Source organism: Eurosta solidaginis, chromosome 3 (genome assembly GCF_040869045.1).
Source record: "Eurosta solidaginis isolate ZX-2024a chromosome 3, ASM4086904v1, whole genome shotgun sequence".
In the NCBI taxonomy this organism is placed as follows: Eukaryota; Metazoa; Arthropoda; class Insecta; order Diptera; family Tephritidae; genus Eurosta; species Eurosta solidaginis.
This window is the reverse complement of record NC_090321.1, coordinates 148,720,175-148,745,053: the sequence shown is the minus strand read 5'-3', so window position 1 is coordinate 148,745,053 and position 24,879 is coordinate 148,720,175. Positions and strand designations below refer to the sequence as shown.

General features: G+C 34.8%; 1 protein-coding gene and 1 pseudogene across 6 annotated transcripts in view; both read left to right on the top strand.

Annotated features, from left to right (window-relative positions):
* Positions 1–24,879, top strand: part of Mid1 — a 497,044-nt gene that overhangs the window by 177,900 nt on the left and 294,265 nt on the right. The gene's annotated exons all lie outside the window — the stretch shown is intronic.
* LOC137243283 (tRNA-dihydrouridine(20a/20b) synthase [NAD(P)+]-like) lies at positions 11,016–12,515 on the top strand (annotated as a pseudogene).

Below are 24,879 nucleotides of genomic sequence, written 5' to 3'. Positions count from 1 at the left end.
TTAAAGTTAAAATTAAAGTTAAAGTGAATGTTAAAGTTAAAGTTAAAGTTAAAGTTAAAGTTAAAGTTAAAGTTAAAGTGAAAGTTAAAGTTAAAGCGAAAGTTAAAGTTAAAAATAAAGTTAAAGTGAAAGTTAAAGTTAAAGTTAAGGTTAAAGTTAAAGTTAAAGTTAAAATTAAAGTTAAAGTTAAAGTTAAAGTTAAAGTTAAAGTTAAAGTGAAAGTTAAAGTTAAAGCGAAAGTTAAAGTTAAAAATAAAGTTAAAGTGATAGTTAAAGTTAAAGTTAAGGTTAAAGTTAAAGTTAAAATTAAAGTTAAAGTTAAAGTGAAAGTTAAAGTTAAAGTTAAAGCGAAAGTTAAAGTTAAAGTTAAAGTTAAAGTGAATGTTAAAGTTAAAGTTAAAGTTAAAGTTAAAGTTAAAGTTAAATTTAAAGTTAAAGTTAAAGTTAAAGTTAAAGTTAAAATTAAAGGTAAAGTTAAAGTTAAAGTGAAAGTTAAAGTTAAAGCGAAAGTTAAAGTTAAAAATAAAGTTAAAGTGAAAGTTAAAGTTAAGGTTAAAGTTAAGGTTAAAGTTAAAGTTAAAGTTAAAGTTAAAGTTAAAGTTAAAGTTAAAGTTAAAGTTATAGTTAAAATTAAAGTTAAAGTTAAAGTTGAAGTTAAAGTTAAAATTAAAGTTAAAGTGAATGTTAAAGTTAAAGTTAAATTTAAAGTTAAAAATAAAGTTAAAGTTAATGTTAAAGTTAAAGTTAAAGTTAAAGTGAATGTTAAAGTTAAAGTTAAAGTTAAAGTTAAAGTTATAGTTAAAGTTAAAGTTAAAGTTAAAGTGAATGTTAAAGTTAAAGTTAAAGTTAGAGTGAATGTTAAAGTTAAAGTTAAAGTTATAGTTAAAGTTAAAGTTAAAGTGAATGTTAAAGTTAAAGTTAAAGTTAAAGTTAAAGTTAAGGTTAAAGTCAAAAATAAAGTTACAGTTAAAGTTAAGGTTAAAGTTATGGTTAAAGTTAAAGTTAAAATTAAAGTTAAAGTTAAAGTTAAAGTTAAAGTGAATGTTAAAGTTAAAGCGAAAGTTAAAGATAAAGTTAAAGTTAAAAATAAAGTTAAAGTTAAAGTTAAAGTTAAAATTAAAGTTAAAATTAAAGTTAAAGTTAAAGTTAAAGTTAAAGATAAACTTAAAGTTAAAGTAAAAGTTAAAGTTAAAGTTAAAGCGAAAGTTAAAGATAAAGTTAAAGTTAAAAATAAAGTTAAAGTTAAAGTGAAAGTTAAAGTTAAAGTTAAAGTTAAAGTTAAATTTAAAGTTAAAGTTAAAGTTAAAGTTTAAGTTAAAGTTAAAGTTAAAGTTAAATTTAAAGTTAAAGTTAAAGTTAAAGTTAAAGTTAAAGTAAAAGTAAAAGTTAAAGTTTTTTTTTTTTTTTTGTTTCGTGGAAGGAGGAAATGCTTTATGCACTGACCGGGATATTTAAGCCTCACTGCGAGACTCTCCGGGTGTAGGACTCCCTTCTTCCATGAAGGCCTACCCACTAAAACCTAACCTCCCACGGCCCGCGCTATTCCCCGTACCTGGGACCGCGTTTAGCATTACTTCGGGTTCGGGTGCGCGCTACGTGAGCTCTATGGCTACTCTCACGCTAATGGGCTAGGCATCCGTCTTCTCGTTTACTGGTAAGTATATGCCTCACATATGTGCTGACCGTATCCCATCTGTCTCTTCGACAGGTCATGTTATTAATGACACTGCCCGGGGATAGGTCGCCAAGTACATCTTCTACCCTCCTTCGCTGATGGGAGAAGTGCCTGCATTCGAAGAAGGTGTGGCGTACATCGTCTATTTCCCCACAGTACAGGCAGCTCGGGCTATCAACCTTACCCTTGCTTCTAATGAAAAGTTAAAGTTAAAGTGAAAGTTAAACTTAAAGTTAAAGTTAAAGTTAAATTTAAAGTTAAAGTTAAAGTGAATGTTAAATTTAAAGCGAAAGTTAAAGTTAAAAATAAAGTTAAAGTTAAAGTTAAAGTGAGAGTGAAAGTTAAAGTTAAATTAAAGTTAAACTTAAAGTTAAAGTTAAAGTTAAAGCTAAAGTTAAAGCTAAAGTTAAAGTTGAAGTTAAAGTTAAAGTGAATGTTAAAGTTAAAGTTAAAGTTAATGTTAATGTTAAAGTGAATGTTAAAGTTAAAGTTAAAGTTAAGGTTAAAGTTAAAGTTAAAGTTAAAGTTAAATTTAAAGTTAAAGTTAAAGTGAATGTTAAAGTTAAAGTTAAAGTTAAAGTGAATGTTAAAGTTAAAGTTAAAGTGAAAGTTAAAGTTAAAGTTAAAGTTAAAGTGAATGTTAAAGTTAAAGTTAAAGTGAATCTTAAAGTTAAAGTTAAAGTGAATGTTAAAGTTAAAGTTAAAGTTAAAGTTAAATTTAAAGTTAAACTTAAAGTTAAATTTAAATTTAAAGTTAAAGTTAAAGTTAAACTTAAAGTTAAAATTAAAGTTAAAGTTAAAGTTAAAGGTAAAGTTAAAGTTAAAGTTAAAGTTAAAGTGAATGTTAAAGTTAAAGTTAAAGTTAAAATTAAAGTTAAAGTTAAAGTTAAAGTTAAAGTTAAAGTTAAAGTAAATGTTAAAGTTAAAGTTAAAGTTAAATTTAAAGTTAAAGTTAAAGTTCAAGTTAAAGTATCTGATTATTAATATGCAAGTGTAGACGTGTTTGTGTTGTGCTGCTGGTTTTGTCACTTTTTCCTGTAATTATAATTTGTACACGCACGTAAAGTAGCCAAAAACTGAGTGCTAAGCTGTTGTTTGTCTTTCGGGCATTGAAATATTATATTATAGTTAACTTTTTTGCGCGTAAATATTGATTTCCATAATTTTTTCTAATGTCTACGGTTGATAAAAAAGTGACAAGAAGCACAAAGTTATCCCCGCCGAAGGGTAATACCACGCTTCATGGCAAAGTTAGAGATGGTGAGAGCCCACAAACGGCGCAATGGCTGAAACAAATGAAACAAATGGAGAGTAAACTGGAGAGCATGGTGGCGAATTTAAGTGGAAATATAAAGAGCAGCGAAGAGCGACTTATGCAGCGATTCAATGACATTGCAGTAGAGTTGCAAAGTATTAAGACCACTGTCAAACTATTTGATGTGAGGTTGACTGCTGTAGAAGCAGCGTGCGCTTAAGGCAGAGGTGGTTTTGCTGAAAAATTAGTTGGCAAAGCAAGAGAACGCAGCTGCTGCTACTGACCTTATAATTAATGGCGTACCCAATTGTTCAAATAAGAGTTGCTTGGAGATCTTTTCTGATATTTGCAAAGCAGTGAAACATGAGATGCCAGCAGTAAGAGAAATTTTCCGAGTACCTGATACGAAATCAAACCGAGGCAGCAGCTCCCCACACACTTCGACGTCGACTTCCTCACCCATCATTGTGAAACTTCACTCGTCTTATGCTCGCAGTAGATTCTTCATGTCGGTAGCTAGCTACTGCAAAGCCAATAAGAGAGCTCTTACTTTATATGATATTGCTGTTGAAGGTGCAGCGAACATTCACCTGCACGAAAGTTTGTCGAGAGCAAAACGTGAGCTTATGCATTATGCAGCCCAGCTCAAACGCCAAAAACATCTGGCAGCTGCTTTCTCGATACGCGGGAAAGTGTTTGTACGTAAAAGAGACGGGGAGAAGGCGACTTGTGTAAATGGTAAACAAGAAATTGATGAAATTGTCGGCACATCATAGAATAGGAAGAATGATTTTCTCATGCAGTGATTTATTTGTTATGTTTAATTTAAGTTTCACTAAGCATTTTTCTCTGCTTTTTTTTTCTTGCTTTTTTCTGTATTGTTATTTGCTCTAATTTTTGCTTAAAGTTCAAGTTAAAGTTAAAGTTAATTTTAAAGTTAAAGTTAAAGTTAAAGTGAATGTTAAAGTTAAAGTTAAAGTTATAGTTAAAGTTAAAGTTAAAGTTAAACTTAAAGTGAATGTTAAAGTTAAAGTTAAAGTTAAAGTGAATGTTAAAGTTAAAGTTAAAGTTAAAATTAAAGTTAAAGTTAAAGTGAATGTTAAAGTTAAAGTTAAAGTAAAAGTTGAAGTTAAAGTTAAAGTGAATGTTAAAGTTAAAGTTAAAGTTAAAGATAAAGTTAAAGTTAAAGTGAATGTTAAAGTTAAAGTTAAAGCTTCGAGAAAATGTATTATTTCTTTTCTTGTATCTTTTCATGTACATAACTTGAATTTAAAATTATTATAACTTAATATACACATGCATGTGAGTATAGTTGGTGATATGATTTTATGAAACAATACTGTCTGCAACTGGATACAGACGTGAGTTTAAATTTCAGGTATTTAACTTAGCATACAGTAATGAATATTTGTTATTGCAATGAATTAAAGATTTTTAGTTTACTAAATATATTACTAATAAATTTCTTGAAAGACTCGATCAATTCTTGATTCCGTGAAATATTATTATGTTGTATGGTTGTATGTTGAGCTCCTTGCAAAGGGTTTCATGAATTCTTCTCGCATTCTGGTACCTGGGACACGAGTAGATTAAGTGACTAATTGACTGTGCTTCTCCTTCGTTGCATGGACATAAGTCTGTATCAATAATATGGAAGCGCTTCAAGTAGGCTTTGCAGAAACTGTGACCAGTTAAGCACTGCATCATTTCGAATGAAATTCCAAATCTTTCACTATATATCTCTGCTTCTTTTGGCGCCTGGAAGAACATTTTTGTGGTACTGCCTGTCGAATCATCTGTGTATTCACGACGCCATGCTTCTTGCGTTTCTTGTTGTATAATTGCTTTAGTATAGCTCATTGGAAACTTTTTGTAAACAGGACTTGTTGTCAGACCTCCCGCTTCCTTGGCTGCTTTATCTGCTTGCTCATTTCCGTCGATACCAGTATGAGATTTTACCCAAGAGAAATTAATTTTGTTTTTTTGACGTAGAAAGAACAACCGCTTATGTATTGACGCTATTAATGGCGTCGTACTGCTTCTATTTTTGATAGCTTCAAGACATGATTGGCTATCACTAAAAATGTGTAGGTTTTGTGTTGCCAAGTACCTTTGAGCCCAGAATAGCGCAGAATCGATTGCGTACGCTTCAGCTTGGAACACGCTGCATACATTGTGAAGCTTAAATATTTCCTTTTCAGAAGTTCCATCTGGATGGATGATAACAAAGGCCGATCCGCATTCTCCCGTTTCTAGTTTGCTTCCATCTGTAAAGATCTGTGTGGTATGATGTGCTATTAAGCTATCAATTTCGACCTGTCTACTGATTTTGCTATATTCAATGGTTTGCCGATCGGCTGGGTGTAGCAAGTCTTTCGGATGTATATCTCTATCTAAATCAACTTCTACTGGTAACCCAGGTTTTCCGCCTTGTTTTCTGAACTCGTATACTTTGCTTATTTCTGCAACTTTAATGGCATGGAGTGGCGTGAACGCAGCTAGTGCTAGTGCAGAAGTTGCGGACACAGTGTGAAAGCCACGTATCGCTCTTATAGCAAAACTTCTTTGAAAAGATCGGAGAAGCTTACGGACGCAGTAGTAGTTAGTTGCTCCTCCCCAGACACTTGATGCGTAAGTAATCATGGGCTCGACAACTTGTCTGTATATTATCGCAACATTTTCGGCATGAATTCCCCATGTAGGTCTCACATATTTGCATATATTATTAAAAATTTGTTGCGTTTTTCCAATGATATAGCGTGCATGGCTGATAAAATTTAAATTGTTATCTATTATAACTCCGAGAAGTTTTATAGCCTCTACGAACGGCAAGTTAGTTCCATTTAAGTAAATTTTTGCTGTTCTTGATTTTTGTGTAAACGCTATTGCCTTCGTTTTATCATCACCAAATTGTAGTTTGACATCGTTTCCCCATTGATGTATTTGGCATAAAGCAGCATTAGCTATACATTCGAGCTCCGCGCGTGTTTTTGCGACCACGGTAAGGAGCACATCATCGGCAAATGCTTGAATTTGGCATCCATTTGGTAGTGGCATGGTAAATAGGCTATCTAAAATTATGTTCCAAAATGTAAGGCCACATATGGAACCTTGGATACACCCTTTTGACATTGATTTTTTTGGCAGTGGCATCAGCATATTCTAATCTAACCGATCGGTTATCTAGATAGCTTTTAATTAAGTTATAAATATTTGATGAAGTACGTTGGCATTCCAGCTGTTTAAAAAGTATAGGCCACCAAGCATTATCAAAAGCGGCTTTGATGTCAAGAGAGACGCAAATCACCTGGTATTTCTTGCTTCTTCTTTCTTTTATATGATGGATTGCGTTGTATAACGCGTCGGTTGTCGACGTTTGCTGTTTAAAGCCAAATTGCTTATTAGACCACAAATTATTGCTTTCTAAGTGGAAATTTAAACGCTTAGTGAGTAGTTTTTCCAACACTTTGCCTAATATTGGTAAAAGCCCTATTGGTCTATATGATGATACATCTCCAGCCACTTTATTGGTTTTTGGTATCACTTTGACATACGCTTCTTTCCATGCCTTCGGAAAGAAACCAATTTTTAAACAAGCGTTGTATAGTTTAGTTATTAAATCAGGATAATCTTTGATTACCTCCAAGCATACATCCGATGTCAGGTGATCTAATCCAGGAGCTCTATTAGGGTTCATTGTATTAATATCTAGCCTCGATGACCTCGGCTTCTGTGAAGTCTTTGTCGTCAGGTGTACTTATGCTATTTTTTACCTGACTGCGGATTTCACGCTGGCTTATGGTTATGTCTTCACAATCGTCTGGGTAGAAGTGCTGCAGTAGAACATTTGCTGTTTCGATACTGGTCTCTGTGGTACTTCCTGCATGGTGAAGTGTCGTGGGCGGACGCTGTACGGGTGCATCTTTTATAATTCTATTTGTGACCGACCAAACATCTTCTTTACTCTGGTTTTTGCAAAAATAGCTGAAATGTTGTATTGAAGCTGCCTTCAGTGTTGCTGCATACTCGCGCTTTGCATCGGAGTGCATTTCAGCAGTTTCTTCTAATGGCCTACCTTGCTTAGACAGCCTATTCAGTCTGTGGTGAAGTTTTATACACTTTTCTTTAAGCGCTTGTAGGTCTTTGTTCCACCAAGGGTTGTATGGTTTAGAACCGCGCCTTATCTTCATTGAGTTATCGCATGCAAATTTTATACTATTGGTTAGACTTGTTACAACGTTATCTATTACGTGGATGTGCAGTTTTGAAAATTGGTGTTAAGTATATTTGATTCTTCAACGCAACTTTTCAAGGTGGCATTAAATTGATCCCAATGGGCGGATTTAGTATTATACATATAAGTCGAATTGCTTGTTGATGCTTGAGTCTTATAATTTTTTATGATTTTAAATGTTATGGCGTTGTGGTCTGAATTTTGCATTGCTTCGACATCGACGCACCAGTCAACAATACGCTGTACAAGGCTCTCTGAGGCAATGGTTATGTCTACAATTGACGTGGCAGATATGCCATGACGGATAGCGTTGAATGTGGCTACGTTACCTTCGTTACAGACTGCCATACTTCTAGACGAAGTCATGTTTGCTAACAAAGTACCACGTTCGTTGTCATTATTTGAGCCCCATGAGGTGTGCCATCCGTTAAAGTCGCCTCCAAGTAGCTGCAGTGAGGACGCTGTTTTCTCGAGAAAATTGCTGATTGAGGTCATTGTGTTAAATTTGTCTACTACGGGCTCCACGTAAGCGCTCCCAACGAATAACTGGCGATTGTCAATATGAAGCCTTATGACACTTAAATTTGGCGTTGAAAACTGTGACATGCCCAAAGATGTACCTATAGACTCTTTAACTAAAATCCAAGCTTTGACTCTTCTGTTCTCTGCAGGAAATTGAAAAGTTAAAATACCACTTGTGGAGGTAATTGTAGTATCTTTGTACATTGGCGGTTCGCTACATAATGCTATATCTATAGAGTGGGACGTAAGATATTGTAGTAGCTCTTTGTATGCAGTATAGCAGTGGTTAACATTGACTTGTATGCATTTTAGGGGCTTAACACCCATAATCGGTCCGTGCGTTAATACGCTGTTGAATTGCTTTAAGTTGCGGGCTGTATTTAACGCTGGTAGCAGAATGCTTTACATCGACTTTTATGTTTGATGATTCATTTCGCTCTAAGCAATTGAAATACTTTAGCTTTTCGCAATCTTTTTTAAAGGGGCAATTCCCGAATTGGTGTTCCTTGCTTGCGCAGTGGGAGCAGGGTGCGCTTTGAGAAGTACATTTACTCTTGGTGTGTCCAAATTGGAGATATTGGAGACATTGCAGAAAGGCACTAAAGTCGCATACGTTAACACGCTGATAGTCTATGTTAAGCCGCTCAGACACAAGCATTGTTTTCCGGACTAGGGGACTTACTTCTAGGACAGCATTGAACATAAAATCAGGGTTTCGGCGATTTCGCTTCACAAAGCGCAGTTTTATATCGCTGTATTCCATCATGGCTGAGCCTACATTGGGGTTTTGGTTTCTGATAATCGGAACGAGTTCCTCTACTTGCACTTCTTTCGATATTCCTTTTATAATCACTAATGGCCTTCTAGTTTTTGCATTCTCTGCTCTAATGTCAGATACATTTGATAACTTATTCATTGTTGTATCGCGTTGCTCTAAGTTGGCGAACTCGATTCTAACTTTGTTATTTGCCACAGGGGCTATTTTTAATGGAGCAAAATTGGTATCTTTAAATGATACACTTTTTTTAAAACTATTTAACAAAGCCGAGTGATTTTGATTATCCTTAGTTGAGCTGATTACAGTTGCTGGATTGCATTTTTTATCTCCTGATTTGGCTACATTTGCATAACTTTAAGTTAAAGTTAAAGTTAAAGTTAAAGTGAATGTTAAAGTTAAAGTTAAAGTTAAAGTGAATGTTAAAGTTAAAGTTAAAGTTATAGTTAAAGTTAAAGTGAAAGTTAAAGTTAAAGTTAAAGTTAAAGCGAAAGTTAAAGTTAAAGTGAATGTTAAAGTTAAAGCGAATGTTAAAGTTAAAGTTAAAAATAAAGTTAAAGTTAAAATAAAAATTAAAGTTAAAGTCAAAGTTAAAGTTAAAGTTAAAGTTAAGGTTAAAGTTAAAGTTAAAGTTAAAGTTAAAGTTAAAATTAAAGTTAAAGTTAAAATTAAAGTTAAAGTTAAAGTTAAAGTTAAAGTGAATGTTAAAGTTAAAGTTAAAGTTAAAGCGAAAGTTAAAGTTAAAGTGAATGTTAAAGTTAAAGCGAAAGTTAAAGTTAAAGTTAAAAATAAAGTTAAAGTTAAAATAAAAATTTAAGTTAAAGTCAAAGTTAAAGTTAAAGTTAAGGTTAAAGTTAAAGTTAAAGTTAAAGTTAAAATTAAAGTTAAAATTAAAGTAAAATTAAAGTTAAAGTTAAAGTTAAAGTTAAGGTTAAAGTTAAAGTTAAAGTTAAATTTAAAGTTAAAGTTAAAATTAAAGTTAAAGTTAAAGTTAAAGTTAAAGTTAAAATTAAAGTTAAAGTTAAAGTGAATGTTAAAGTTAAAGCGAAAGTTAAAGTTAAAGTTAAAAATAAAGTTAAAGTTAAAATAAAAATTAAAGTTAAAGTCAAAGTTAAAGTTAAAGTTAAAGTTAAGGTTAAAGTTAAAGTTAGAGTTAAAGTTAAAATTAAAGTTAAAATTTAAGTTAAAATTAAAGTTAAAGCTAAAGTTAAAATTAAAGTTAAAGTTAAAGTCATAGTTAAAGTTAAAGTTAGAGTTAAAGTTAAAGTTAAAGTTAGAGTTAAAGTTAAAGTTAAAGTTAAAGTTAAAATTAAAGTTAAAGTTAAAGTTAAAGTTAAAATTAAAGTTAAAGTTAAAGTTAAAGTTAAAGTTAAATTTAAAGTTAAAGTTAAAATTAAAGTTAAAGTTAAAGTTAAAGTTAAAGTGAATGTTAAAGTTAAAGCGAAAGTTAAAGTTAAAGTGAATGTTAAAGTTAAAGCGAAAGTTAAAGTTAAAGTTAGAAATAAAGTTAAAGTTAAAATAAAAATTAAAGTTAAAGTCAAAGTTAAAGTTAAAGTTAAGGTTAAAGTTAAAGTTAAAGTAAAAGTAAAAGTAAAAGTTAAAATAAAAATTAAAGTTAAAGTCAAAGTTAAAGTTAAAGTTAAGGTTAAAGTTAAAGTTAAAGTTAAAGTTAAAGTTAAAGTTAACATTAAAGTTAAAGTTAAAGTGAATGTTAAAGTTAAAGTGAAAGTTAAAGTTAAAAATAAAGTTAAAGTTAAAGTGAGTGTTAAAGTTAAAGTGAAAGTTAAAGTTAAAAATAAAGTTAAAGTTATAGTTAAAGTGAAAGTTAAATATTAACTTCTCATTTATTAAATAAAAGTAAAAAATTTGTTTTCTTATCGGTCACCACGCTTAAAAAGGTTAACTTGAATTAATATCAAAGACAAAACTTGAATTAATATCAAAGAAAACAAAATGTTGCATAAATCTTATAATTGCATAAGTTGATAATATGCAATAGCTTTACCGCGGCAGTCCCCGAGTGCCACACGTCCTTTTTTTTCATAGAAGAAAACTAAAATTATGAAGTAATATTACTTTATTAATGCAGTAATTTCTTAAATATTTATTTATTAAATAATAATTAATTAATATATTAATAATTTCATCAAAATCTGATGGGGTTGGGTTCAATGCATATCGGTCTTGATATGAAATTCATCATAGGACAAAACTACAATAAAAAATTAAAATTTGTTAATTAATGCATTAATTTCATAAATTTTTTTAATGCTGTATAAATATTTTTTGACTTATTAAGATATTTTTTTAAATTTAATTTACAGTTACAACGATTTTTCCCATAAGTGTATTTATTTTTGCTGTTTTTTCCACGTATTTGGGATGAGTAAAATTTGAAAAAATAACGCATCAAAAATTCACACGTTTGCGAAATATTTTTGGGATATTCTAAATTGAATATATAATAATAGTAAAGTAGCTGCAAAACTAAGTCAAGTAAATCTCCGTTTGTTTCTTTAAAGGTAATTTTCCTTTCAAAAAAAATATATATGATATGTTTTCAGGTACGTCTTTTGGAGATGTATCCAGAAAATAATGAAATGAATAAAAAATTAGATAAAAATTAAAATTAAAATAATAAAATTATTAATACAAAATTATAAAATTATTATTTGCTATTTTCTTAAATAAATAACTTAAATGAACGAAACAAAATAAAATTTTTAATTAATTTTTGAGGATTTCTGATAGTGCCCTGGAAAGGGTTAAAATACGTTCGTTTAACATATGTATAATATTCACCTATAATAGAAATAAAGGGCGTTGGCTCTTTTATTTCTTTTTCAACTTCTTCGATTGTCGTCCCAAACTGAAATAATGAATAAAATAATTAAAATGTTACTAAAGAGTTGAAAAAGTGAAAGTTGGTATAAATATTAAAAAATATGTATATACTTATGTTTATATGTACCTTATAAAAAAATGAAGCTCGTCGTTCTCCTTAAAATAGTGAAATGGCCATTGACACCAATAATCATTGCTGGTTCATTTAGAGGATATTCCTTGTATATCACAATTCGCTGGGTGCGACGCGCATGAATTCTCCTTACCAGCCCAGTTAATATATCCATATGTTGATGGCATGGATTTGAATTGTGGCCGTCCGCAATCATGGGCAATTTCTAAAGCATATGGCTGTAGTCTGCTGAGACATACAGAACTGGTGAAAGATATTGTAGAAACTACAAGGCGTGTGCTACCAAAGAACTTTAGCATATCGATAAAATTACGCTGATTAAATGGCAGTGGAGAGCAATCAATACGATCTACAGTGGAACTCGCACGTCAACTAGAAAAATGTGGTTCCACATTTTTGATATTACATGGACGAAACATGTGGCAGAAGGTGGCAGATCCTCTTAATATTAACGCTATGTCTGAATTAAAGAAATTCATCAAAAAAACATTTCTTGTTAATGGCAATGTTCGCACCAGGCAAGACGCTAAAAATTTGCATGCACAAACACAGGCTGATGGTGTAATGGCAGTACGAGGTTTACTTTCAAATCCTACGCTTTCTAACGAACATTGCGGGGAAGCCGAAACATCGATGGAATGTGTGCAGCAATGGTTGGATATTTCCACACGTGCTGGTGATCACATACATATTCAATGTTTTCATCACCATCATTATGTGGAGCAGTCATACATATGAAAATGAAGCTGAGCTTGGAGTTCAACAATTTTACGAGCAAGCAACAAATATTTGAATTTTTTGAGGAACGTTATGGCTTAAAGCTCTGCACAGAATCGTATAGTAATCCCTTGGAATATACTAAATATATATATCCTCAACTAAAATATGACGGGGTGCAAGTTAATAAATCATCAGATGCGCTCAGTTGGAATGAGAATCGGATGGTAAATTTTTCAATGAATTCAAAGATAAGGTGTAGGCACCTAACAACGAAAATGATTTTGAATTCGAAGGCAGCTTTTTAACACTACTAGATTGATAATTACTTATTGAATTGGGTGAATAAAAATATGTATAAAAGAGGTGCTAAACTTATGTAAATAATAAATATCGAGTAAAATAAAGTTTTTTACAGAACCTGTCTTAAATTTAAAGACTCACCATTAGGTTTGGTTTAGCTGATGGTGTCAATTGTGTTAAAAACGTTTGTTCTAATCTAAAAAATCCCCTTAAAAAGTATTACCTATATTATTGGCACCTAAGGAGTAGAAGGTTCAATGTGGTTGTTATTGTTGTTGTAGCAGTGCTTCGTGGTGTTCTGGGGACGTAGGCGGTTCTGAGGGAAGTATTTTGGCAGGCCTGTATTTTCTTCCAGCAAGTAATCTGTAGCCTTGCCGACCATATCGGGGACGCGTAGAATGAAATCTGCCGGCCAATTGCTTTGTAAGTGGTAATGAGCATTTCTTTGTCTTCACCCCAAGTGCTGCGGGCAAGAGATTAGAGAATTTTATTACGGCTCTGGATTTTAGGTACAATTGCGTGCCCGCCTAAATGCAGATTCTGATCGAACGTTACTTCCAGTATTTTTGGTTGTAAGACAGCAGCGTAGTGCCATCGACGTGGATGTTTAAAATGGTCGACATTTGGCACGCCCATGTTGTAGATAAGGTCGCGGAGGATTTAGTCGGTGATAATGCCAGGCTTCGCGAGGCTATAAAACTGAAGAGATCAGGGAGTTAGCTGATTATTTTATTACATAGCTCATTGTTGGGTGGGCCAGGACCGGTGGCCATTATCGTGCAGTCATCGGCGTATGATACTATGGTGACTCCTTCTGATGGTGAAGACATATAATTTGCGATCCACCTTTTGAGACGTGAAGGATGGGAGGACCCTTCCAAGTCTTGAAGTAACGTGCCATGGTTGACTGTATCAAAACCTTTTCATAAGTCTAGCGCTATGAGTACTCTTCTATGGTGGGGTTTTCGATTCAATCCGCAATTCATCTGTGTGTTGACGGCTTTTAGCGCGGTGGTAGTGCTATGTAGTTTTCGAAAACCATGCTGATGATTGGCAAGACGCAAGTTTACAGTGAAATGGGGGGTGGGGGCAGAATGGCTTCAAGTCTCTTGTATACTGGCGATAGCAGAGATATCGGACAATAAGAATCTCCTATTTAATAATTTGGGAAAAATTTAAACAACGTGACATCAGGACGGACAAGGCGACAGCTGTTTCGATTATACCTTGTAAATCTCTTCAAAGCCTTTTCTCCCGGGAGTGGGAGTCGAACTCGCACCCCTACGATAGTTGAAATGGTTGTAAACGCATTCAGCTACGTCATGCCTGTTGTGAAGTCTTTCCCAATTGCCTTCTTTTTGCATATTTTAATCTTTTACACATTGCATACTTCGTATGCAATTATGTGTTAAAGCTATGCTTGGTACGGCGGTTTTCAAAGAAACTTTGGTTTTTGTTGCTGTTTTCGTTCTATTTATAGAACTACAACGAATTAACCAATTTTGTCTGTTTGTATGATTTTTTTTTTAATAATCGGGGATTGCCCATATTGCTTTTTTTAAATGTATGAAAACATTTATTTGAAGCAATTTTTTTAATTTTATAATTTATTTAATAATTTGGGAAAAATTTAAACAACGTGACATCAGGACGGACAAGGCGACAGCTGTTTCGATTATACCTTGTAAATCTCTTCAAAGCCTTTTCTCCCGGGAGTGGGAGTCGAACTCGCACCCCTACGATAGTTGAAATGGTTGTAAACGCATTCAGCTACGTCATGCCTGTTGTGAAGTCTTTCCCAATTGCCTTCTTTTTGCATATTTTAATCTTTTACACATTGCATACTTCGTATGCAATTATGTGTTAAAGCTATGCTTGGTACGGCGGTTTTCAAAGAAACTTTGGTTTTTGTTGCTGTTTTCGTTCTATTTATAGAACTACAACGAATTAACCAATTTTGTCAGTTTGTATGATTTTTTTTTTTTTAATAATCGGGGATTGCCCATATTGCTTTTTTTAAATGTATGAAAACATTTATTTGAAGCAATTTTTTTAATTTTATAATTTATTTAATAATTTGGGAAAAATTTAAACAACGTGACATCAGGACGGACAAGGCGACAGCTGTTTCGATTATACCTTGTAAATCTCTTCAAAGCCTTTTCTCCCGGGAGTGGGAGTCGAACTCGCACCCCTACGATAGTTGAAATGGTTGTAAACGCATTCAGCTACGTCATGCCTGTTGTGAAGTCTTTCCCAATTGCCTTCTTTTTGCATATTTTAATCTTTTACACATTGCATACTTCGTATGCAATTATGTGTTAAAGCTATGCTTGGTACGGCGGTTTTCAAAGAAACTTTGGTTTTTGTTGCTGTTTTCGTTCTATTTATAGAACTACAACAAATTAACCAATTTTGTCTGTTTGTATGATTTTTTTTTTAATAATCGGGGATTGCCCATATTGCTTTTTTTAAATGTATGAAAACATTTATTTGAAGCAATTTTTTTAATTTTATAATTTATTTAATAATTTGGGAAAAATTTAAACAACGTGACATCAGGACGGACAAGGCAACAGCTGTTTCGATTATACCTTGTAAATCTCTTCAAAGCCTTTTCTCCCGGGAGTGGGAGTCGAACTCGCACCCCTACGATAGTTGAAATGGTTGTAAACGCATTCAGCTACGTCATACCTGTTGTGAAGTCTTTCCCAATTGCCTTCTTTTTGCATATTTTAATCTTTTACACATTGCATACTTCGTATGCAATTATGTGTTAAAGCTATGCTTGGTACGGCGGTTTTCAAAGAAACTTTGGTTTTTGTTGCTGTTTTCGTTCTATTTATAGAACTACAACGAATTAACCAATTTTGTCTGTTTGTATGATTTTTTTTTAATAATCGGGGATTGCCCATATTGCTTTTTTTAAATGTATGAAAACATTTATTTGAAGCAATTTTTTTAATTTTATAATTTATTTAATAATTTGGGAAAAATTTAAACAACGTGACATCAGGACGGACAAGGCGACAGCTGTTTCGATTATACCTTGTAAATCTCTTCAAAGCCTTTTCTCCCGGGAGTGGGAGTCGAACTCGCACCCCTACGATAGTTGAAATGGTTGTAAACGCATTCAGCTACGTCATGCCTGTTGTGAAGTCTTTCCCAATTGCCTTCTTTTTGCATATTTTAATCTTTTACACATTGCATACTTCGTATGCAATTATGTGTTAAAGCTATGCTTGGTACGGCGGTTTTCAAAGAAACTTTGGTTTTTGTTGCTGTTTTCGTTCTATTTATAGAACTACAACGAATTAACTAATTTTGTCTGTTTGTATGATTTTTTTTTTAATAATCGGGGATTGCCCATATTGCTTTTTTTAAATGTATGAAAACATTTATTTGAAGCAATTTTTTTAATTTTATAATTTATTTAATAATTTGGGAAAAATTTAAACAACGTGACATCAGGACGGACAAGGCGACAGCTGTTTCGATTATACCTTGTAAATCTCTTCAAAGCCTTTTCTCCCGGGAGTGGGAGTCGAACTCGCACCCCTACGATAGTTGAAATGGTTGTAAACGCATTCAGCTACGTCATGCCTGTTGTGAAGTCTTTCCCAATTGCCTTCTTTTTGCATATTTTAATCTTTTACACATTGCATACTTCGTATGCAATTATGTGTTAAAGCTATGCTTGGTACGGCGGTTTTCAAAGAAAAAAAAAAAAAATAAAAAAAAAATAAAAAAAAAAATCATACAAACAGACAAAATTGGTTAATTCGTTGTAGTTCTATAAATAGAACGAAAAAAGCAACAAAAACCAAAGTTTCTTTGAAAACCGCCGTACCAAGCATAGCTTTAACACATAATTGCATACGAAGTATGCAATGTGTAAAAGATTAAAATATGCAAAAAGAAGGCAATTGGGAAAGACTTCACAACAGGCATGACGTAGCTGAATGCGTTTACAACCATTTCAACTATCGTAGGGGTGCGAGTTCGACTCCCACTCCCGGGAGAAAAGGCTTTGAAGAGATTTACAAGGTATAATCGAAACAGCTGTCGCCTTGTCCGTCCTGATGTCACGTTGTTTAAATTTTTCCCAAATTATTAAATAAATTATAAAATTAAAAAATTGCTTCAATTTAAAAAAAGCAATATGGGCAATCCCCGATTATTAAAAAAAATCATACAAACAGACAAAATTGGTTAATTCGTTGTAGTTCTATAAATAGAGCGAAAACAGCAACAAAAACCAAAGTTTCTTTGAAAACCGCCGTACCAAGCATAGCTTTAACACATAATTGCATACGAAGTATGCAATGTGTAAAAGATTAAAATATGCAAAAAGAAGGCAATTGGGAAAGACTTCACAACAGGCATGACGTAGCTGAATGCGTTTACAACCATTTCAACTATCGTAGGGGTGCGAGTTCGACTCCCACTCCCGGGAGAAAAGGCTTTGAAGAGATTTACAAGGTATAATCGAAACAGCTGTCGCCTTGTCCGTCCTGATGTCACGTTGTTTAAATTTTTCCCAAATTATTAAATAAATTATAAAATTAAAAAAATTGCTTCAAATAAATGTTTTCATACATTTAAAAAAAGCAATATGGGCAATCCCCGATTATTAAAAAAAAATCATACAAACAGACAAAATTGGTTAATTCGTTGTAGTTCTATAAATAGAACGAAAACAGCAACAAAAACCAAAGTTTCTTTGAAAACCGCCGTACCAAGCATAGCTTTAACACATAATTGCATACGAAGTATGCAATGTGTAAAAGATTAAAATATGCAAAAAGAAGGCAATTGGGAAAGACTTCACAACAGGCATGACGTAGCTGAATGCGTTTACAACCATTTCAACTATCGTAGGGGTGCGAGTTCGACTCCCACTCCCGGGAGAAAAGGCTTTGAAGAGATTTACAAGGTATAATCGAAACAGCTGTCGCCTTGTCCGTCCTGATGTCACGTTGTTTAAATTTTTCCCAAATTATTAAATAAATTATAAAATTAAAAAAATTGCTTCAAATAAATGTTTTCATACATTTAAAAAAAGCAATATGGGCAATCCCCGATTATTAAAAAAAAAATCATACAAACAGACAAAATTGGTTAATTCGTTGTAGTTCTATAAATAGAACGAAAACAGCAACAAAAACCAAAGTTTCTTTGAAAACCGCCGTACCAAGCATAGCTTTAACACATAATTGCATACGAAGTATGCAATGTGTAAAAGATTAAAATATGCAAAAAGAAGGCAATTGGGAAAGACTTCACAACAGGCATGACGTAGCTGAATGCGTTTACAACCATTTCAACTATCGTAGGGGTGCGAGTTCGACTCCCACTCCCGGGAGAAAAGGCTTTGAAGAGATTTACAAGGTATAATCGAAACAGCTGTCGCCTTGTCCGTCCTGATGTCACGTTGTTTAAATTTTTCCCAAATTATTAAATAAATTATAAAATTAAAAAAATTGCTTCAAATAAATGTTTTCATACATTTAAAAAAAGCAATATGGGCAATCCCCGATTAATAAAAAAAAAAAAAAAAAGAATCTCCTATGTTAGCTGGCTTCCCAGGCCGTATGCTGTCGGGGCCTACTTATTTAGATGGCGTGGAATGAACGATGGCATCTTCATCCTCTTTGGCTGTAATGGTAATTGTGGACACCCTGGGTTTATGCTTGTGTACGCGTCTTGTTGGCTCTCCGTCTAGTAACAGCACTTTATCGCCGAATGGTCGTGGTGCTTAGTTGGGTTCAATAGGGACCTTACGGTAGACCATGGCTTAACCACAGCAGCAGAGAGGTTACAATTCTTTCTTCTTTATAAAATCTTAAAATTTAAATTATATTATCTTTGGTCTCCCAAGTTTACACATTTGGCGAAAATAAACATCAGCTGACTTTTGTTTACAAATACGCCATCTTGCTTCATTGATTGTGGCGCTGTTACTGTCACGCCCGTCAGGATCATTTCGGAACTTTTTCGGGACTATTTCGGGGTAATTTTAGTACACTTCAGAGATCATTTCTGTGTGGTTCTCTGGATAAGTCTAGAATGGTGTCGTTGTCATTTCGGGTTTTTTGGGTCTATTGCGGGAACTTATGTAGACCCTTCCTGGGCATTTTTGGATGGTTTTTGGGATCCGTCCGCGATAGCGTTGGGGTCAGTTCGTGGCTTTCTATGGATAATTTCGGGATCATTTGGGGATCCTATCAGGTTATCATCTCATTTAGTTCTTTTTTTACTTAATTACAAAAATAAAATGCATTAGACAGAAACAATTTTTTCAACAGATAACTTGATAAGCAGGCTACGTGAATAGCCCATAAATTTCATTTTCTTCTTGCGGACGGGGCCGCAAAGGCTAGTATGTATTATAAATGGGAAAGTTAGGATGTTTGGATGTCCAGATGTTTGTCTTTGTGCCTCAATCACGCAAGAACGGCTGGACAGATTTGGATTAAGTTTGGCACACATATAGCCAATAGTCTAGAAGGATCTACTAGCTATATATCCTTCAAAAGGGGGAGGTCGCCGCCCCCTAGCAATAGTTAAAATTTAATTATTATATTTTTTTCGTTTTTGTGACTGAATCATGCCATAACAGCTACACGGATTTTGATGAAACTTGGGACACAGACAATAGTCTACTAGCGAATTTTTTTTCGAACATGGAAAGGGGGGGGGGGGTCCCACGAACCCTTCGAAAAATTACTTTTTAATAATTTTTACGCATTATAACTTTACCTTTACTGACCTTCACCAATATTACAAACTCAATAGGTCAAATAAGTCGAGGGCTTACAAAATGAGCAGTGACACCCTCCATCCCCCCTCCCCCTTCTCACCCCTCTGGTGTAAAATCTATAAATTGTTATAACTCAATATAAATGTCCTCCTAAATCAATATATTTGGTATCTGGCTCATACAGATCGAGATCTAAACAATTTTGGAAAAACGATCGGTGGTGCTCTCCGTCTCCTCCCGCCATCCGCCCTCCTTCAATTGTTTTTATTAGCACGCTTTTATTAGCTTTACCTGTATGTTTCTTTGTAACTTTTCATTCGCTCTATTTCTGGATGGGTTTCGGGATCCGTCCGGCATCCCCTCGGTGCTATTTTGGAATCATTTGGGGTATCTTCCGGCATCAATTCTGGATGGTTTTCGAGTTCCGTCCGGGATCCCGTCGGGGTAAATTCGGGACTTTTCTCGACTAATACGGGATCATTTGAGGACCCTTTCGGCATCATATGTGGATGGTTTTTGAGATCCGTCCGGGATCCCGTCAGGGTCATTGCGGGACTATTAGGGGATCATTTCGGGACCTTTCCGGCATCATTTCTGGTTATATTTCAGGATCCGTACGGGATCCCGGCGGAGTAATTTCGGGATGATTTGCTGTATTTTCCGGCATCATTTCTAGATGGTTTCGCGATCCGTCCTGGATCCCGTCAGGGTCATTCGGGATTTTTGCTCGACTAATACGGGATCAGTTGGGGACCTTTCCGACATCATTTCTGGATAGTTTTCGGAGTGCGCCCCGGATCCCGTCGGGGTAATTTCGGGACATTTTCGGCATAATTTGGGTTACCTTCCGGCATCATTTCTAGATGGTTTTCGGGATCCGTCCAGGATCCTATCGCGGTAATTTCGGGACTTTTTCTCGACTGATATGGGATCATTTGGGGACGCTTTCGGCATCATTTCTGAATGGTTTTCGGGATCCGTCCGAGATCCCGTCAGCGTCATTGCGGGATTATTAGGGGGATCATTTGAGGGCCTTTCCAGCATGATTTCTGGATAGTTTTCGGGAACCCATCGGGGTAGTATCGGGACTTTTTCGGGACTATTTCGGGATCATTTGGGGACCCTTTAGGGGTCATTTCATGACCTTTTCTATATTATTTTGGGATCATTTGGGGACCCTTCCGGCATCATTTGGGGACCCTTCCGGCATCATTTGCCGGATCCATCAGGTAATTTCGGGACCATTTTGGGATCAGTTGGGGACCCTTCCGAGTTCATTTCTGGATCCGTCCGTGGTGCCGTAGGAGTCATTTCGAGATTTTTTTGTTACTTTTTCGGGATAGTTTTGGGAGCCTTCCGGGATCATTTCTGGATGGTTTTCGCCATCCGTTGTTGATCCCCTCTGGTTAATTTCGGAACTTTTTCTGGACTATGTCGGGATAATTTAGGAACTCTTCCTGGATATTTTCTGGATGGTTTTTGAGATCCGTCCAGGAGCCCGTCAGGGCCATTTCGGAACTCTTTCGGGACTATTTCGGGATCATTTTGATACCCTTAAGGGATCATTTCTGTGTGGTTCTCTGGATAAGTCTAGAATCGTGTCGTTATCATTTCGGGTTTTGTGGGACTATTCCGGGAACTTTTGGAAACCCTTCCGGGGCTTTACTGGATGGATTTCGGGATCTGTCCGCGATATCGTCGGGGGATTAGCCCCAGGCCAGGGTTTTCTGAGGGGCCCGCGATTTATGACATTTTTTTTAATTCAGGAGAGTCTTTAGTTGTTCCATGTGCAATTTTTAAGCCGAATTTCAAAAGCAACGAATATCTGCATTTCGTTTTAATATTATAGTGAAGGGTGAAAAATAAAAATCTATATATATAAAAAGAAAGGCTAAAATGTGTGTTAGTTGGTCGCCGGTGTTTGAATAGATGTATCGGCCGATTTTGTTCAAACTTTCACATAAGAGAGTCAGGCGGAAAGAGCTTATGAAAAAGTATGCAGATAGACCAAATTTAGGGCAGAACAACGCCCACAAATATATTGGAAACGTTTGTGTGTAAAGTTTGTGCAAGCAGTTCTGCAAATTAAGAAGTTATCATTTGCATTTACATATGTATATGCGCTTAGTTCCAATTTGTTTGAATGTTTGTTTCCAAAATGCAATAAAAATTTCCAAGCTACAATGTCTGTGCAGTCCATTTTTCAAAAATTATTCTGCTAAAGACGCCGTGGTTGAAGGTTTCACCACTGTGTACCACAAATTCAATTGTTCGACGACTTCTTCCGACTTTTTCGGCACAAGCATACATGAAGTATATTCACATATTTTGAAACATTAGCTATGTCCTAGAAAACTTCTAGTATTTTCCAAGAGGACGGAGTTATTCTATAACATAATTCCTGGTACCTTATTGTGGTTCTTTCGTTTGGTCGTCAAACAAATTCTGAGGTCTTTATTGACCGTCCAGCTCAACCTAACTTTGTACGTACGCTGTAACAAATATGTTCCCAAATATATATAAAAACCTCAAAAATTATCCGTGTATTTCTTCCGTGCTATAAATGTATGAAATCAAGGGAATAGTTCCTTGGGTTGTATTTCTGTATACACATACAGAGAATTCAAAGTGGTCATAATGTCATGGTCAAACGGAAATTTCCTAAATTGTCACTACACCAAATTTTGAAGGGCCATAAAGTCGAATGGGCATATGGTCGCTTTAAATGCCAAATTACTTTATGACGAATTAAAACCCAACCTTATGCCCGTTTACCTTATGTCATCCCACCATCAAATTATTGCATTGTGTACAAAGTTTCAATTGACCTTATCGTCATTCTAAATAGGGTCAATTGACCTTATATCCATTGACTTTATATCACCTCACCAACAAATTATTGGATTGTCATCGGTTCTTGATACGTGCAGAAAATTGTAATTGAAGTTTTCGTCATTTCAGATGGACATAAGGTAAATTGACCTTATGTCCGTTGGCCTTAAGTCACCGCATCATCAAATTATTAGGGGGACTCATGTAACCGTATAAATGCCTTATAAAGTGTGGAAACGTATAAATTTATCTAGTGCGTAAACGAGCTGTCAAATTTTGTATGAAAAATCATTTACACAATTTGTATAAATTTACGCGCACATTTCATTGTGTAAACGCGGTAAACTCAAAGGAATGCAACCTTGCAGACATTACAGCAGGCATTTTCATCAGAAATCTCCAACATCAGCAAGTAAAGGCGTTTTAGTTTTGATTTTTCACTTAATCTTGGCATTTTTTAATTTGTATAACAATCAAAAAAATTTTGTTTGGCAATAAGACAGCTGATAAACAATCAAGTTTATCAAGAGTATTACTAGGTGCGTTCATATAACCGCGTGTGTAAATTGATATAATTTTACACCTTATAAGTTTATATGCTTTCATGAGTCCCCCTATTGTATTGTCAAAGTTTCAAATTAATCAAACTTCTGGGAATTGGTGAAAATTATGCTCAAAGATTCCGTTACATACATACATACACACACAAAAAAGAGTTCTAAAAATCCCCCTAGTGTATGAAACGTTCATTTGAATATCATTAGCACACAACGAAACAAATATTTTAATAGCAATTAAAATAACTGTATTTACATATGTACATGTTTATTTTGTGGTTCCATTTTAGTTGTTTCTACTTTCCCCGTTTTCTGCTTTTCCATACGTACCTCCCTAACGACATACAAACACCAGTAAGTACAATCAGCCTAAACACCAAAAGCAACACTTAAAATTTTACTACTTAACCTCGACTCGTATTTCACGCTATTCCTTTTCTCAATTGGCCACATAACCTCACCTTACTTCACATGTTAGACACACCACATCTCACACAATTCGCGGTCTACTAAGTGCACTAGGCCACATGGATGAGTTTCCCTCACCTACATACATATGTCCCTTACTAATTATGGCTTTTTAAGAATATGAGAAAATAAACAAACATACAAAAATAATACAAAGGCACACATAATATGTAACAAAAGGAACCATTGTTGTTGAGAACGTCCGGCGACAGACACGCCGTTTACAAAAGGGTGCTTTGGTATTCAGCGAAGGCAAAATATAAACTAAGGTGAAAAAATGGAGGTGAGAAAACATGCGCAATCAAATGTGGCAACATTGCCAACAGCGCATTGGAAAAGTGACAACGGTAAACAAAAAGCAAAAAAAAACAACAATAAAACTAGATAAAGCAATCTTGAATATTTGCCAAAGGAACAGAAAAAATAAATAAATACTTGGCGCGATTTCCCTCGGAAGAGATTTAGGCCGAGCTTCTCTTCCAATTTCTACTTTTTTTTCCTACAAATTATGCCAAACAGGTGAATTTGTCGCTGAGAACATCTTCATGGCATAAATACACTCGGAATATTTGCCAAAACACCGCCGCTTAGGAATTTTTTGTTTGAAATTGCAAAATATTTTTATGTTTCTTTTCTCGGGTTTTGGGCCCAGGCCCTTTGATGTAGTAGGCGAGCACACGACCGCCACACCGCTGCGGCCGCCGTGAAACCGAAATGATAGGTAACAAGTAGGGAAGGCTAAGTTCGGGTATAACCGAACATTACATACTCAGCTGAGAGCTTTGGATACAAAATAAGGGAAAATCACATGTAGGAAAATGAACCTAGGGCACCCCTGGAATGTATTTCTATGACATGGGTATCAAATGGAAGGTATTAAAGAGTATTTTAAAGGAGAGTGGGCCTTAGTTCTATAGGTGGACGCCTTTTCGAGAATTCGCCATAAAGGTGGACCAGGGGTGACTCTAGAATGTGTTTGTACGATATGGGTATCAAATGAAAGATGGCAATGAGTATTTTAAGGTGGACACCTTTTCGAGAAATCGCCATAAAGCTGAACCTGGGATGACTCTATAATGTGTTTGTACGATATGGGTTAGAGGTTTACGCCGATCACTTTATCGGCGGCGGCGTAGGCTCTATTATATACCGGCGGCGGCGGCGTGGTCGGCGCGTCGACATACGCCGGTGCTCTTACTTTCAAAAAGCTTAATTTTTCTATTAAAAAAAATAATATTTAGGAAAGGTTTTGTTTGTATGTATTTAAGGAAATCAACGTTTTGGCTATTTCGGAAAGATCCGGGGTTTTTGCCTCAAAATCTCGCAGATCGTTCAAAAATGTTCAGGAGTAGCTCCTTGCGGAGGGATTTTCCCTCGTGCACTTACTCCAGAAAACTTCCAACCCAACCCCGGAATTGGCACTGCTGCGTCTGTTGTAAAGAAATAGAGATACATAAAATGGTCACACTTTTGTTTGTATATCTCGTGCAAAGCGTAGTTGCACCTAGGGTTAACTCTTAATAATCGTCGCGAACACAATTTCTTTAAATTATTTGTGGCTCCTTGGCGGCCATGCACAAAGGCGGCTTACGGTTGCTATTAATGGTCTATTAATACTCATGACGCTCGGGCCCTCCCCATCAGGGAGAGAAATGAGATGCTAACCAAACAGTTCCTGTTGAATACTCAGAAACCTGGGCATCCCAACAGACATCTGATTGATGAGCCAACACAGCCTAGGGACTTAAGGAGTCATCTCCGTAAGCATTTTGAGGAAATACGGCACCTGAGAACTCAGCCG